Source organism: Lissotriton vulgaris, chromosome 7 (genome assembly GCF_964263255.1).
Source record: "Lissotriton vulgaris chromosome 7, aLisVul1.2, whole genome shotgun sequence".
NCBI classification, from domain to species: Eukaryota; Metazoa; Chordata; class Amphibia; order Caudata; family Salamandridae; genus Lissotriton; species Lissotriton vulgaris.
The window spans coordinates 573,787,842-573,804,454 of record NC_141695.1 but is presented as its reverse complement, the minus strand read 5'-3'; positions in this window follow the sequence as shown (position 1 = coordinate 573,804,454).

Genomic DNA, 16,613 nt, shown 5'->3' with positions numbered 1-16,613 from the left:
GCTACAGGCAACTTCATAGATACCCAATTGTTCAGTAAGTTAGGTTTACAGAAAGTAGTGAAAGTTTCTCCAGAGATTGTTAGAGCTGTAGATGGTAAGGAATTAACTTCAGGACTTATACAACATCCTACTGAATTATTAAACATGACTTGTGCTACGAAACATGTTGAGGAAATAACCTTTGACAATATTGATGCTCCTCAGTTTGGTTTAATTTTAGGCATTCCTTGGCTAGTACTTCACAATCCTTACATAGACTGGACTAATAGGACCATACTGTTTAAATCAGATTACTGTCATGCCAAATGCTTTCAACAATACCCTGGTTTGGAACTGTTAATACAAGGGTATGATTTTCCAAAAGAATCAAAAATTGGCCTGATAATTGCTGGAGTTCCAGAGGAATACCATGACTTGGATGTTTTTGATAAAAAAAGGCCAACACCCTGCCGCCTAATAGGGACTATGATTGTCAGATTGATTTACTTCCTGGGGCAACTTTACCTTGTAGTCGCATCTATGTGCTACCAGAGAAAGAGAATGAACATTTAAGCACCTATCTTGATGAGTATTTAGCAAACAGTTTTATCAGACATTTTAAGTCCCCTTTTTTTTCTCCTCTCTTTTTCATTCCGAAGAACGGGGGAGAATTGCGCTTGTGTATTGACTATCGCACAATTAATAATGTGACAGTGAAAAATCGATATCCACTACCGTTAATTCCAACATTACTTGACTAAATCAAAGATGCCACCATTTATACAAAACTGGATTTACGTGGAGCATATCATCTGGTGAGAGTCTGAGAGGGCGATGAATGGAAGACTGCGTTCCGTACAACATTCGGATTATATGAATATCAAGTCATGCCCTTCGGACTCTGCAACGCTCCAGCCGCGTTCCAGTTTTTTATAAATGAAGTTTTAAGAGATTTCCTTGACATCTGTTGTATCGTCTATATAGATGATATTCTCATTTATTCAAAAGAAAAGTCAGAGCATGTAAAGCAAGTACGAGCCATTCTGCAACAGCTTTTACAAAATTATTTATTTGTAAAATTAGAAAAGAGCTTGTTTCATGTCACCACAGTAGTTTTTTGGGGGTACATCCTTAGCCCATCTGGCATAGAAATGGACCCAAAGAAGGTTCAAGCAATAATCGACTGGCCTAGTCCAACCACTGTAAAACAAATCCAAAGCTTCTTAGGGTTTGCACATTTTTATAGACGGTTTATAAACAATTTCTCTCAAAGAATTACTCCAATCACAAAATTGTTAAGAAAAAACACGAAATTTGAGTAGACTTCAGAAACAGAATTGGCTTTTCAAGATTTACAGAATCAATTCATTACCGCCCGATTCGAAAACATCCAGATCCCACTCAACCTTTCATTGTGGAAGGTGATGCCTCTCAATTTGCAATAGGAGGTATTAACTCCAAAATAAGTATAAGCACTGGACAAATGCATCCAATTGCATATTACTCAAGAAAATTATCCCCCATAGAACAAAATTATGGCATTGCCGATAGGGAATTATTGGCCATAAAAGCTGTGTTCAAGGAATGGCGACACTACTTGCTAGGGGCTCGACATCCTGTAACTATTTATACCGATCACAGGAATTTACAATCACTTGGATCTGTTAAAGCTTTGTCTCCTCGCCAATTGCGCTGGACTTCCTTCTTTAAGGATTATGATTTTATCATCACTTAACGTCCAGGAAAAGAAAACAATAAAGCAGATGCTTTATCCAGAATCGGCATTAGTGATGATTTGAATGTAAAACAAGAAACTATTCATCCAATTATTCCAGCAGATCGCTTTCTTATAGGTCTTATTGATTCTGATGTCCTGTCTGATATAGAAAATGCTCTTAAAACACAATCAAGAGAACATTGGAGCAAGAATTATCCATTGTTACAATGGAAAGAAAACCTATTGTGTATGAATGATCAGGTGTTTGTCCCTATTGAGTCCCTCCAGAAACGTGTATTACAAACATATCATGATTCGGTTCTGTCAATCCACCCTGGATCAACTAAAATGTATCAGCTAATTAAAAGACGATTTTGGTGGCCAACAATGCTCAAAGACATTCAAAGTTATGTAGACACTTGTACTGTTTGTAGCCAAAACAAAGCAATTCATCGAGCTCCCAGTGGTTTGCTTTTGCCTTTGCCTTTACCACCACAGCCATGGCATACAGTATCTCTTGATTTTATAGTGGATTTGCCTCATACTAAGACTGGATTCACCACAATTCTAACTGTTGTAGATCATTTTTCACGATACGCTCATTTCATTCCTCTGAAAAAGCTTCCTTCAGCTATAGAAATGGCTCATATTTTCGTAAGGGAAATTGTGAAACTACAAGGCATTCCATCAGTTGTAATTTCGGACAGAGGCCCCCAATTTATTTCACACTTTTGGCAAAACTTGGGGAAATCTTTGAACATGGAAGTGCGTACGTCATCTAGTTATCATCCACAAACTGATGGTCTAACTGAACGCACAAATCAGACTATTGAACGATTCTTGCGTTGTATGTTAGCTACTTGGGACCAGGAATGGTCTGATATTTTATGGGCTACAGAACTTGCATACAACAACTTCGATCTTTCATCTATTGGTATGTCTCCTTTCTTTTGTGTTCATGGTTTTCATCCAAAAGAAATGTTAGGAGTAGGTAAAGATTTAACCTTAATCCCAGCAGTTACTGATTATGTGAATCACTTGGTTACTGTCCAACAAAAAGCCCAACAATTTTAGGCTCACGCAATGGAAACACAAAAATCATTTGCTGATAAACATGCTCTAAACCACCAATTTATTCGGTAGGAGACAAGGTTTGGTTAGCAACAAAAAATCTAAAACTAAAATGCCATAAAACATTTAGTCCACGATTCATAGGTCCCTTCACCATAGAAAAGGTTATCAACCCTGTTAGCATGAAATTACTGTTACCAGCAACATATCGAATTCATCCTGTATTCCATATCTCTTTGATAAAACCATGTAACCCAGAAACTAGAGTACTTCTTCATCCCCCAGCTGTCGAGGTAGATGGGATTCCAGAATTTGAAGTAAAGGCAGTTCTTGAATTAAAAAGTATTAAAGGTAAATCGTTTTACCTAGTAGATTGGAAGGGTTACGGCCCAGAAGAACGCTCATGGGAACCACTTGCTAACCTAAAAAATGCTCCAAGGATTCTAAAAACCTTTCATGTCAGATATCCTGAGAAACCAAAACCTGTCCCTTCGGTCTTAGGGGGGATTCTACGGGGGGAAACTGTTATGATCTCGCTGTTCATGGACTTATCACTGCCGAGGTCTAACTCAGAGGACCTCGTAAGCGGCTGCTAAGGAGATCGAATTACCTCTTATACACCTTTAGAAACCTGCCCCTGTCCCGTGCATCCTGCCCTCCTGGTGTTTATTATTAAGTGTGGATAGTGCATGTTATTGAACGTAAAGATGATTGTGTTTACCAATGCTTTTTGTACTATTGTACTATTACCAACTTATCACCAAGGGCTTCTTTTGATTTAGTGAGAGTAAATGCGGGAAGGTTTGTCTTTCAAACCGCTTTTTGAAAAAATGCCTCTTTCTTTTAGAATACCAGATTAGAGGAACTTCCAGGACGAGTTCATGCCAGCAATGCTCTCCCGCTGTGTGAAGTTCGGAACACAGCCTGAAAGCAAGGATAACGCATATGGCAGAACGGACGTCTTAGGGTGTGGCTGGGTATAAAAGCCACACCCGGACTTCCGGAAGGTGCTTAGCCTTCTAGCTTGCTTCGAGGGAACATCGTGTTTGCCTGAAAACACTCACCTGAGGACCTCAGAGATTTCCAGAGCTTCAAGTTGTTCAGAGTCTTCGGTTCTCCATCGCTGTCTGAGTCTTCGAGTCTGATCAGGAATCCATGATGATTCTGCAAAAGGAAAGAGAGAAAGCTAAGTAAAACCCCTTTTTAAAAGGTGCCCACCGCTAGCAAAGACTTTACCTTCTGAAACTTTTGAAGTTAAGAACAATTTTTTGACACTCTTTAATTTAAAGAAGAACAATTGAAAAAATTATTGGACTATTCCAAGGTGTACAGCTACAGCAAAAGTGTTAGAATGTTAGAGTGTTTTGTTTATTTTCCTTTAGTTTATTAGAGAGAAGTCGTGGAGAGCATCAAGCCGGAGATAACTAAGTAAGTTTAATTAAGTAAGGTTCAGTGAAGTTAAAAGGCTGAGTAAGGAAGTGATACATCTTCCACCCTTGTGTAACTATAAGAATCACAGGTTGTAGGATAGGGTTTCTGGGAGTTTAGCTTATAGCGTCTCTGCAAAACCTAGCAAGCACCTTACAGGTAAGGGTTCGAGAACACACAGGTAAGAGTGCTTTGATATACCTGACACTTACTTACCCCTAAAACCTAAATATACCCATACCACTCTATACCCCTACCCATCACTAAACCCTAAAAATACAATTACACCGTATACCCTTACCCATCCTTAAATCCTACAAATACCCTTATCAACCTATACCCTACTCATCCCTAAATCCTACAATTACCCCAACTCACCCCAAAACCAAAAAAACTGCCTTTTCCACCCTATTCCTCTACCCACCCTAAACTCTAAAAATACCCATACCACCCTGCACCCTTAACCACCTCTAAACATTAAAAATACCTTTACCACCCTATAACTATACTTACCTATAAACCTTGAAAATGCCCTTACCACCCAAGACTCATACCCACCCCTAAGCCCTAAAACAACGCATACCATCCTATACCCTTACTCACCCATAAACCTTGGAAATACATTTAACACACTATACGCTGCCCAACCCTCAACCCTAAAAATACCCTTACCACCCCATACTTTACCCATTACTATACCCTAAAAATACAAATGTAAAAATACAATTTCACCCTATACCCTTACCCACCTTTAAACGCCCAAAATTCCCTAGTTGCCCTATATCCCTACACACCCCGAAATTCTCAAAGTACCCTTCCCACCCTATAATCCTAACCAACAATAAACCCCTAAAAATTACCTTGCCACCCAATACCCTAACTTACTCCTAAACCCTAAAAATACCCTTACCATTCTCTACCCCTGCCGAACCATGAACCCAAAAGGTACCATACCATCATATACAATTATCTCCCTCTAAACCTCAAAAATACCCTTACCGCCCTACACCCTGTACTGATATTAAGAATGATATATTGACCATTGGCTCCATTTGGTAGAATTGACTCCATCTTGTGAAACAGACTCCATTTTCTGTGCTCGCACAGAGCTGCAAAGTGGGGAGGACATGTTCTTGATCTTCACTTGTTTTTCGCTCCTCACTGATCAGAGCGATCTGGAAAATGCTGTGTGAGATGCATTTTTGGTACCTTTCAGGGAATGTGCATAATGTACAGCTCTGTCTCAGAGTCAAAATACAGGAGCCTGCCCAGCTACTGTTGTAGTGAGGTCATAGAATTATTTGCAGACATTGCTAAGTTAGCATTAGTTACTATATGCTTGGCAGCCATCTTGCCCCTTTTGTGCACCTTACTACATGTCTTTATTCTTGTGGATAGGCTGCTGGTGCATTCTCAGATGAGAACTGTCTGCCCTTCACACAATTAGTTATACACTGTGCTCCTAGTCTGCACAGCGTGTTCAAGGTCGGAAAACAATGTATGCTGTTGATTCACTTTGCTCTATCCCACGCCAATAGACACAACATAGAACACAGCTGCACTACTGAAAGTCGGATGCTTTTAATATGACATTGCATGCATGAAAAGACACTTGGAGAGATTCATTTCAAAGTAGAAGAGCTGTGCTTGTCCCGAGATGTGATTCCTGACATATAGACTCGGAGTTATGGGGTCCCCCTGAGAAAGCCTAGAGGTTTTCTATACTTATAATAAACTAGCTTCTAGCACGGGGAGGGTGGTAGCCCTGTTTCCTTTATCATTATAATATGATTTCCCCTTTTGTGCTTTATGGAATTGTAACCATGCTGATTATGTTGTTCATATGCATTTTGCTGCTAGGGTTGGCTAGTGTACTGTATTATAGAGCATGTTAGTTAAAATAAAAATGTTAAACTATACCGTGTCTCTGTTTACTCACGTTGTGGAGAAGTATGAGTGTTTGAACAAAAGAGTGTTCTTCTTCCCTCTATTCCTGAGAGGAACGGAATGACATGTTCTAGGATGCCTAATCATTGGTAGCTTTGCTGTAGTACGGAGAACAAATGAGACACTATAGCTAGTCGGATTGGGATTCTGGGTACTGAGGTGGGTTTTCAGGTACACCACTATACACTGAGGTCCTGGTTTCCTGCACATAGTTCTGTGTATGTGCAGAATCATTGCAACATGGCACACCTAACGTTTGGTCTGGTTCTTATTTAAGAGGCACCCGAGTGGTACTGGTGTTTGTAAATAACACCCTCGCTTCTGTTTTCCGGTAAACAGTTGTGACAGCATGACCTACCTATACTGATGTTTTATAGGTTCTAAACAAGTTTGATTAAAAAGCTTTTCTTTTGAATTACTAACCTATATTGCGCTGCCACGCATTAAGGGCCATATGTAGGTGGCCAAATACCGATCGGTAACACCGAAAAAGGGTCATTTTTGGTGTTACCGACATTTATTTAGCCATGTGAGATGTACGTAATACCGAATGGAATCGATAATAACGAATCGGTAAATAAATATATTTACCGACTTGAAATTACCAAAATAATGAATACCGAATCGGTATAAACGATTCGGTAAAACCCCCAAAAATGCAATGTAGCAAACCTCGTTAATATCGAATTTGACCTAAATCGGTAATAATGATTCGGTATTTACCACATTTCAGGAGCATGTGGTAATCAGGAGCAGTGCATATAAACAGACCAAAAATGCATCTGTGTGAACACAATGGCAGGCCTCTACCTCATAGCAAGTCGGCTACGCCTGAGAGCAGCAGGAATGAGGATCTGGAGACGTGAAGAGCGGGTGTACAGATTACGCATCACATTGTTCCAATTGACAGACCCTGAAATACATGAGAGATACAGATTGCACCCAGACACCATCCTGGAGCTAATACGGGACCTAAGACCCTATCTGGAGCATCAGACACCAAGGGCCAACGCAATCCCCACCCATGTCCAGGTACTCTGCTGCCTGCACCTCCTTGCATCAGGAAGTTTCCAGGGTGTGATAGCAGCAGTGGGTGGAGTGTCACAGAGCTGTATATCCCGTTTCTTCAACACCTTCCTGGACACCATGATGGACAGAATGGAACATTACATTTCCTTCCCCAGTACACAGGCGGAGCTGCAGAGAACCAAGCTGGAGTTCTATCAACTTGCCCATTTCCCCCACGTTATTGGCTGCATCGATGGGACCCATATTCCCATCTGCCCACCTGCAGCAAGTGAATACATATACAAGTCAAGTCAAGTCAAGTCAAAGGAGCTTTATTTCGATATGATTATATCTTTAAAAGCAGACAGAGTAAGAAACAATAACATTTATCTAAAACAGCCCGCAGTTTAAAATGTTAAAAAGTTAAGAAACCCCCGCCGTGAGCATATTTATCTATAGAAACGCTACATAATGGTTGGGTAATAAGTTATCTAAAACAGTCTCTGAACGAGACCTAATTAAGCAATTTGCTTAAGCCACTTTGACCTTATGCGCCAAGTCCACCCTAAGAACTTGGCTACAGCACTAACAGTTAAAACACAGGTATCTGTCTGGAGAATCCTCAGTGCGTCGGCACACCGTTTAGCCCCCAGTATCGAGCATACTGGCTTAATCCATTTGCGACGAGGCAATTTATAGGCGGGGCATTCAAAGAACATATGTCCAATGGATTCTGGCCAAGTAGGGCAAAATGGGCAAGACGAAACAGTTTGGTAGGGCGGCTTCCATCGGGAGGTAAATTCCCTGATTGGCAAAGATCCAGTTCTAAATTTAAAAAATAACGCTCTGTCCCAGGGAATTGAGATGATGTCTAGGTAAATCTCACGTGATGGAGCATCCTTGATCAACAAAAAGGACCTGGTTGCTCTGCACACGTTCGTTTTGGTGTTCCTTTTCTCAGTAATCCAGGACCAGTACATTTTTTTAAGTGTTGACTTAGGTGGAGCGGACCTCTGTTCCCATGACTCGCCCAATCCTAGGTTCAGAAGGAGGGCTTTAATGTCTCTGAGCCACCTCACTTTGGCCCAGCTCGATGAGTCCAAGATTTCCCGTAGGCCCTCTGCATAACTGGTGAGAGCCTTCACCCTCCAGATACGGGACTACAAAAGAAGGAGGCGAAGCCTTGCCTGATCCTCGATGGTACGGCAACCCAAGTCCAATTGAAGCGGAATGGTAGGGGCAGATGCTTGAAGGCTCATGAGATTTCTGAAGAAGTTGTTTTCCGACAGGGTGAGCTGACTCATATTCAATGCTCCCCAGAGCTCAGCACCATAAAGCGCCGAGCTAACTCCTCTTGCTGCATAAATCTCAAGAACCGTGCCTATTGGCTTCATTGAGGATGCCCTCTGCTCTTCCAGCAATGTTCCAGTGATTCTCTTATGGTTAAGGAGCATTTTGTTTAAATGGCTATCCCACTTCATGGAGTCAACCAGACGAATCCCCAGATAGTCGAACTCCCAAGTACGTTCCAGAGGGACGTTGTCCAGCAATGGTGGGGCACCCAGTTTTTTGGGGGGATTTAAGATGAGATATTTGGTCTTATCTGTATTTATTTTGAGCCCCCTCGAGTTACAGAAAAGCTCAAAGCTGGACAACAAGCGCTGAAGACCAGCGGGTGACTTTGAGATCAGCAAAGTGTCGTCCGCAAATAGGAGAGTGGGTACAAGCTGCCCCGCTAAACGGGGAGCGTCAGCAGGAGCTGACAGCAGGTGGTCAACTACTCCGTTTACGTAAAGGGAGAAAAGAGTGGGAGCGAGTACGCAACCCTGGCGGACACCTCTGCCAACCTCAATACGCCCGGTCTTCTGGCCCTGTGTCCCCCAACGCACCTGGGCAAAATTGGACGTGTGGAGCCTGACTATAAGGGACAGAAGGTAGTGAGGCACACCCAACTCTTGTAATACCCTCCAGAGTTGTTGGAGTGGAACTAAATTGAACGCAGTGCGCAGATCAATGAAGGCTAGGTACAAGCTTCCCTTCCCTAGCACTACCACCTTCCAGTACAACATCAATAAGCGCAGTGACTGTTCGATTGTTCCTGTACCTGCCCTAAACCCGGCTTGGAGGTCAGACAAAATATTATTGTCATTAATCCAATCCAGGAGACGGCCCAGTACGACTTTGCAAGCCACTTTTTGAGAGCAATCAATAAGGCTAATAGGCCGGTAGTTCGCAGGGTCTTCTCGACTACCTTTTTTTATAAATCGGGACAACTTCGGCGCCCATCCAAGAATCAGGTAGGGGGGCACCTTCAGCAGAAGCATTGAGCAGGGATGCGATTAGGATTCCCCATTCAACAGGATTCTTCCGGAGTAGATCCCCCGGTATGCCATCAGGACCTGCGGCTTTAAGAGGGACTAAACTGGTCACAACCCTTTCTACTTCCTTAGGCGTGAAAACAGTCTCGCCACAAGGGGTTGTATCAAGGGAGGAACCAATACCTGCAAAGTCTAGCTCAAACCCTTCCCCGACATTATACAACTTGGAGAAGTGACTAAACCAGGCTTCTTCAGAAAAGTTACAGGTAATAAGGGAATCGGTGGGTCTCGATTTCTCCCTTATGAGGGTCCAAAAGCCTCTGGCATTCTTTTCCCCACTAGCTGTTTTTAACTTGGCCCAGAAGGCATCCTCCCAATCCCTGCGCGCCATAATTAACACTGCTTTATACAGTTTCCGCTTAGAGGTTATGGTAGCCCCTTCCCCCTGTTTAACCACAGTAATGACAGCTTTTTTGGCCGCCCGACAGGCCGGTGTATATCAGCCCTCTTTGTTTGCTGCACGGGATTGCCCGTTCGCCTGCCTCGCTTTCCTTGTCACAGTAAACAAATCCCCTATTAGACTAGTGGTTTTGCAGAATAGGGTTGAAATATCCCCTGGGTTTAGTGTGCCTTGTCCAAGCTCTGACATGGCATTCGACATGATCTCCCCAATGTTAGTAATCTTAAGGGGATCCAGGGCTACCCTATCCCACGTCAGGCGCCTCAGGCAGTTAGCAGGAATTACCTCATTGGTTTCCCTCACAGCTGGTGGAGTGGACACTCTCTCAGGGCATCCCCTAGGTTTCCATACAGGAGTAAGGGACAGGCACAGGGGATTATGGTCGCTGTCAGTTGTTGCAGCAACCTTCATATCAACAGGATGGGCCCATAGGTTTAGACTAAGAAGTATATAGTCAATTTTTGAGGTGGATCCCACCCTGTTGAGGGTATGAGCCCCATTGGGATCTGAGGTTGTTCTCCCATTGCTGGCTCTCAGCCCAAATTCAAGTGTCAGAGCGTTTAGTTGCACAACTCTTGGTGTCCACCTTTTTACGGGGGTAGGTTAAGGGAGGGAATACCTTTCCTAGAGTCTTCCTCACTGAGGTCTAAAATATCCTCATGCGACAAAGGCTCATAAGTGCAGTTAAAGTCCCCCATTAAGAGAATGAGAGAGTTGGCAGGGCAGTCCCTTAGCTCTGAATCTAGGACAAGCAGTGTGGGAGATATGGCACTACCTGAGTCCCCTCTGGTGTAGATATTAAAGAGTTCTAGGCTGATGCCACTCCCTGAACTCTTAAGCGAAAGCCTCTGTAGATCGGGGGATTTCGGACAATGCACCCTGATTTGGAGACCCAACGCAATATCCACCCAGATCAGTAGCCCGCCCGATGGCCGGCCTCTACCTGATTCAGAGATACTTGCAGGTACAAAGTAAGAAGTAGAACCTACTCTATACTGCGGGGTTAGTGACCACGTTTCTTGGAATGCACAGATTGCAAAGGCTTCCATAAAAGAGGTCCAGTCGGGGAGATCAAGGTTGCGGCTCAATCCCGCAATATTCCAGCTTACTATTTTCAAGACAGGGGTTAGTGGATCATGGATATCTGTGCCTCTGGTCAGAGATACATCATTACTTTGTTCATCCAAACCAGAACTAAAAGGACTCTTAGGAGCTCCCACATTAGCCCCTGCTGCAGTGCTTGGTCCCACTGAATCGTAACAGTTAGATGCTAAAACAGGGAAATGGGAGAGTGAATCCGAAGAGGCTGGATTAGTAAGTCAATATCCCCACCCATGTGGACTAAAGGTTTGAGGGTGGTTCCCAACCATTCTATCAGTGCCTAGAGTTGCATGTCGTGGGTACCACACCCCTCTACCCCCTTCTAAGGATGGCTGATTTGGCCACACAGTAGGCAGGGGACGATAAAAGTATCCCAAGTCCCTTGTCTGTATACCATTAGAATCATAATGGTTAACTTGCCTGTTAATCAGCCCTGCAGCTCTTGGGTCCCTAAAATTCACCAATACACAGTCATCCTTAAGATTTTTGTGCCTATTTCCAACCCACCCCACCCGTCTGACGTTGATGATCCTCCCATCAATGTAACCTGGGAGGGGTCTATTTTGCCTGAGCCAGAAGGAAGTTTTATTTTTTAAATTCTCAAAAGACTCTTTTTCCCCTGTTTTGAGGGCTGGAACCCCTGTTAAGACAACAACAAATGGCTGACACCCCGGAGGAAGACTTGCTGAGGGAGCCTGCTTATTTTTCCGTGCTTGTGTCTGGGCTGGGGGCGTGACTGCAGGAGTCGCCCTAACAGCAACTAAAGAGGGAGCAACTACCAGGGGAGCTGCTAGGGGACTGGGTGACACAGACTGGCTATTAGATGTAACCAAAGGGGGGGGAATTGAGGGATGTTTGCCCGATACAGCCTTCTTGGAGGATCGGGCAAGGGGGCTCACTGTCTTAGGGTGCGAGTGGATTGTAGCAGCTGTGATCACACGATTCCGGGTGCCTGGAGGAATTGAGGGCAGAGGGCCAGGGGAATGATCTTGGCGGCCCAAGGTTACAACGGGCACCTGGGTAGAAGTTGCTGGCTTGTGGGTAACGCCACTTCCTTCCGTTCCTGCCCTATCTTCTGCACAGAGTATCGAATGAAGCTTAATCAGTGATTTAATGGAAAAGAAGCCATCCAACATGGTTTGCTCTATGGAGTCTACCCGTCTAGAGAGCCCCTCCATCTTATCCATAATAGGTAAAACCAGTGATTTTAGTAAGCACTCAACACTTCAAAAGTGAGGAATCACCCAGAGGAGTCTGGAGCGCTGTGTTCTGTGAGGAACCGGGGATAGAATCCTGGGCACAAGAACTCTTCCCCCTTGCCACCTGGGATTTAAAAAGATCTTTCCCTAGTTTGCTAAAAGTGTTACTAAAGCCCCCCTTAGCTACAGCTTTCCTTCTGGACTTACAACTGGGTTTAGAAGTATTACCCTTCCGTGGACTAGGGGGGCGTTTCCTTTTGCACGAGATTGTGAAAGGGGATCTCCCAAAGACTGCCACGTCCTGAACAATAGTGTCAGGATTAGTACCGACCCAAGCGGCATTCCCTATGTTAACCGCAGATTCTACAGCAACCCTATTAGTATTGGTAGGGGTAGAGGGCGCTATGCTACAAGAGACCAGGGGGGCAGGAATAGGCAGTGGGGTTATACCATTAGCGATGGACGACAATCTATCAAGACTAGCCCTGATCCTCGAAAACCGCTCATCAACCTCAACATCAGGTGGTACTTCTTCTACAAGTACAGGGATTGGAGAGTGGGCAGGTGAAGGAACCAGAGCCAGGTTGCCCATAGAAGAACGTTTTTCTGGCAAACCTAGCGAGTTTCTGGATAGTCTGTGTTCTGTTATGGCAATCTCCTTTTCCACAATAGAAAACGCCCGAGTGATAAATTGCTCCATGGTTCCTGTCACTGGATCCCCTCTAACTTTACGCGATTTAGTCGATTGCGTGCCTGAAGCCATGGTCAGTGCAACAGAAGGAACTTTAATCCTGCGACCAAGAGGGGTTGCCCGTCCCGGCCTCCTCTGGCCCCTGATGGCCACAGATGGCCCCGCCCTTGTCCCGGGCTTCTCCCGGCGTGCTCCTGCGTGCTCCCGCACAGCGGAAAGGGGCGTCGCTTTTACCACCGTGAAGCGGCTTGTGGGCGGGGCAGCTGGACAGCACGCGTCAGGTGTGCTGAGAGAGCAGGGACTCCTGGTAGAGCGAGTCCCTGCTACTGCGCCGCCACTAGTACTCCACCCCAGGTCATCCGGTGACCGTGATGGTAAAGGTGAATGATTCCACCTAGGCTACGAGCCGAGAGTGCTCCCAACAGCCCAGAGGTCTCTGGCGGCGACGCGGCACCCGCGGAGCGGGTGCGGCTAGCAGTTGCTCCAGGAAATGAAGAGAAAACGCCCAAAGGTCCAACAAACAGCCGGTAAGCACACTCGGCATTTGTAAAAGGGTCCCACCTTCTGCACAAGACACTGCCGCTTTTCAGGAGCACAGAGCGGCTTGTGGGCGGGGCAGCAGGACAGCACGCGTCAGGTGTGCTGAGAGAGCAGGGACTCCTGGTAGAGCGAGTCCCTGCTACTGCGCCACCACTAGTACTCCGCCCCAGGTCTTCCGGTGACCGTGATGGTAAAGGTGAATGATTCCACCTAGGCTGCGAGCCGAGAGTGCTCCCAACAGCCCAGAGGTCTCTGGCGGTGACGCGGCACCCGCGGATCGGGTGCGGCTAGCAGTTGCTCCAGGAAATGAAGAGAAAACGCCCAAAGGTCCAACAAACAGCCGGTAAGCACACTCGGCATTTGTAAAAGGGTCCCACCTTCTGCACAAGACACTGCCGCTTTTCAGGAGCACAGAGCGGCTTGTGGGCGGGGCAGCAGGACAGCACGCGTCAGGTGTGCTGAGAGAGCAGGGACTCCTGGTAGAGCGAGTCCCTGCTACTGCGCCGCCACTAGTACTCCGCCCCAGGTCTTCCGGTGACCGTGATGGTAAAGGTGAATGATTTCACCTAGGCTGCGAGCCGAGAGTGCTCCCAACAGCCCAGAGGTCTCTGGCGGTGACGCGGCACCCTCGGATCGGGTGCGGCTAGCAGTTGCTCCAGGAAATGAAGAGAAAACGCCCAAAGGTCCAACAAACAGCCGGTAAGCACACTCGGCATTTGTAAAAGGGTCCCACCTTCTGCACAAGACACTGCCGCTTTTCAGGAGCACAGAGCGGCTTGTGGGCGGGGCAGCAGGACAGCACGCGTCAGGTGTGCTGAGAGAGCAGGGACTCCTGGTAGAGCGAGTCCCTGCTACTGCGCCGCCACTAGTACTCCGCCCCAGGTCTTCCGGTGACCGTGATGGTAAAGGTGAATGATTCCACCTAGGCTGCGAGCCGAGAGTGCTCCCAACAGCCCAGAGGTCTCTGGCGGTGACGCGGCACCCGCGGATCGGGTGCGGCTAGCAGTTGCTCCAGGAAATGAAGAGAAAACGCCCAAAAGTCCAACAAACAGCCGGTAAGCACACTCAGCATTTGTAAAAGGGTCCCACCTTCTGCACAAGCCACTGCCGCTTTTCAGGAGCACAGAGCGGCTTGTGGGCTGGGCAGCAGGACAGCACGCGTCAGGTGTGCTGAGAGAGCAGGGACTCCTGGTAGAGCGAGTCCCTGCTACTGCGCCGCCACTAGTACTCCGCGCCAGGTCTTCCGGTGACCGTGATGGTAAAGGTGAATGATTCCACCTAGGCTGCGAGCCGAGAGTGCTCCCAACAGCCCAGAGGTCTCTGGCGGCGACGCTGCACCCGCGGAGCGGGTGCAGCTAGCAGTTACTCCAGGAAATGAAGAGAAAACGCCCAAAGGTCCAACAAACAGCCGGTAAGCACACTCGGCGTTTGTAAAAGGGTCCCACAGAAACCGCAAATCCACCCACTCAATCAATGTGCAGGTGATCTGCAATGCCAAATACATTATTACAGACATCGTGGCCAAATACCCCGGGAGTAGCCACGACGCTTACATCTTCAGGAACAGTGGCATACATACACATCTGCTTGCTGGTGAATTTGCCGACGGATACATACTAGGTAAGTAAATGTTACACACCTTGATGTACACCCTGGCTCAAGCTGTTGGTCACACCAATCAATGCCACTTACTTCTGTTCATAGGTGACAGCGCATATGCCCTCCGGCCGTATCTACTCACACCATATCTGAACCCAATCACCCGAAGGGAGAGGAGATACAATGTGGCACATAGGAGCACACGCAACGTGGTGGAGCGCACTTTTGGTTTGCTCAAAAGCAGATTCCGTTGCCTCCACAAAACAGGAGGTGCACGTCTGTACAGCCCCATCAAATGTTGCAAGATAATTGCTACGTGTGCAATGCTACACAATCTGGCCACTAAAAAAGGAACAGCAGTGGAACTAACTGAGTCAGAGGACGAGGACAACCCTCAGCCAGAGCCCAGCACAGCTGGTGCTGCTATTGAACATGATGGGAGACAGAGACGGGCAGAGATTACGTCAAACTATTTCTGAGTGAGTAACGACACTGAGCCATTTACAGTTACATGTAGAGGTGTTTATTGGGCACACCTCCAGCATTGCGAGCATTGTCCAATTGGACATGGGTTACATCACCCATCACATGCATGTACACAGCCATTGTCCTTCACTTCTTGCGTCCACGTGCTGCACGTGCACGTTCCCCATCGACACTGTCTGGTGTGTTGGACTGTTCCTGTGCTGGAACGTTTCGTCCACTATGCCTCCTGCACTCGGTGGGTGAGGGTGTAATGCTACCATGGCTGGTAGCCTCCTCACTGTCCCCCCCCCTTCCATATTGGACGCCTTTGCATTCTGCATGAGCTCTAGCACTGAGGTCATGGACACCATCCCCTTGGCCACATCCCTGCTGCAATGCGCCATCTCCTTTTGCATGGCGATGGACCTGCGACACATCAGTGATGTCGTAGTGGCCAGCCGGTTCACCGACATGGTATAGGCCTGGAGTCTCAGTCTCTCCCGGCGCCTGCCAACACGGTCCTGCTCTAGCTAGCTGCAGAGGCTGTCCAACGAGGTAGCTAATCTCTCCATCCCGGCACACAAATTCTCCCCCATGGCACTGATGCCCTTCTCCATCTTGTGCATATGTCTGTTTATGTTTGCCACCTCCCTGTGAATTGACTTCATCTCCCTCCATTGCAAGCGCTGGACCTTCAGCATGTTGCCTTCCAGTCCAGCAAACACACTGTCACCCTGCTCAGATGCCACTGGACTGTCCGGCCTTGCCCTGCGGCGTCGTGATGAGATGTGGGCGCCCTCGGATGTAGAACTAGCCCGCTCCCTGTTGGATCTATCTCCGATAGGACTTTGTTCGCCCAGTCTGCCCTCCTCCTCCGACTCCTCCATCTGCTGGAGGGTGATCACGGCATGCCTCCTGCCTGACTGTGGTGGTGGTGGTGTTGGTGAACGTCGCAGTGGTGATTGAGTGAGAGGGGATTGCGGCCCTCCCTGGCGCTGTGGTGATGGCTGTGGTGGAGGATTGGCTGGCTGTGATGGCGCAGAGCTGGTGTTCCCTGCAGGCATGCTGTCTTCATCATGTTGCCTCCCCT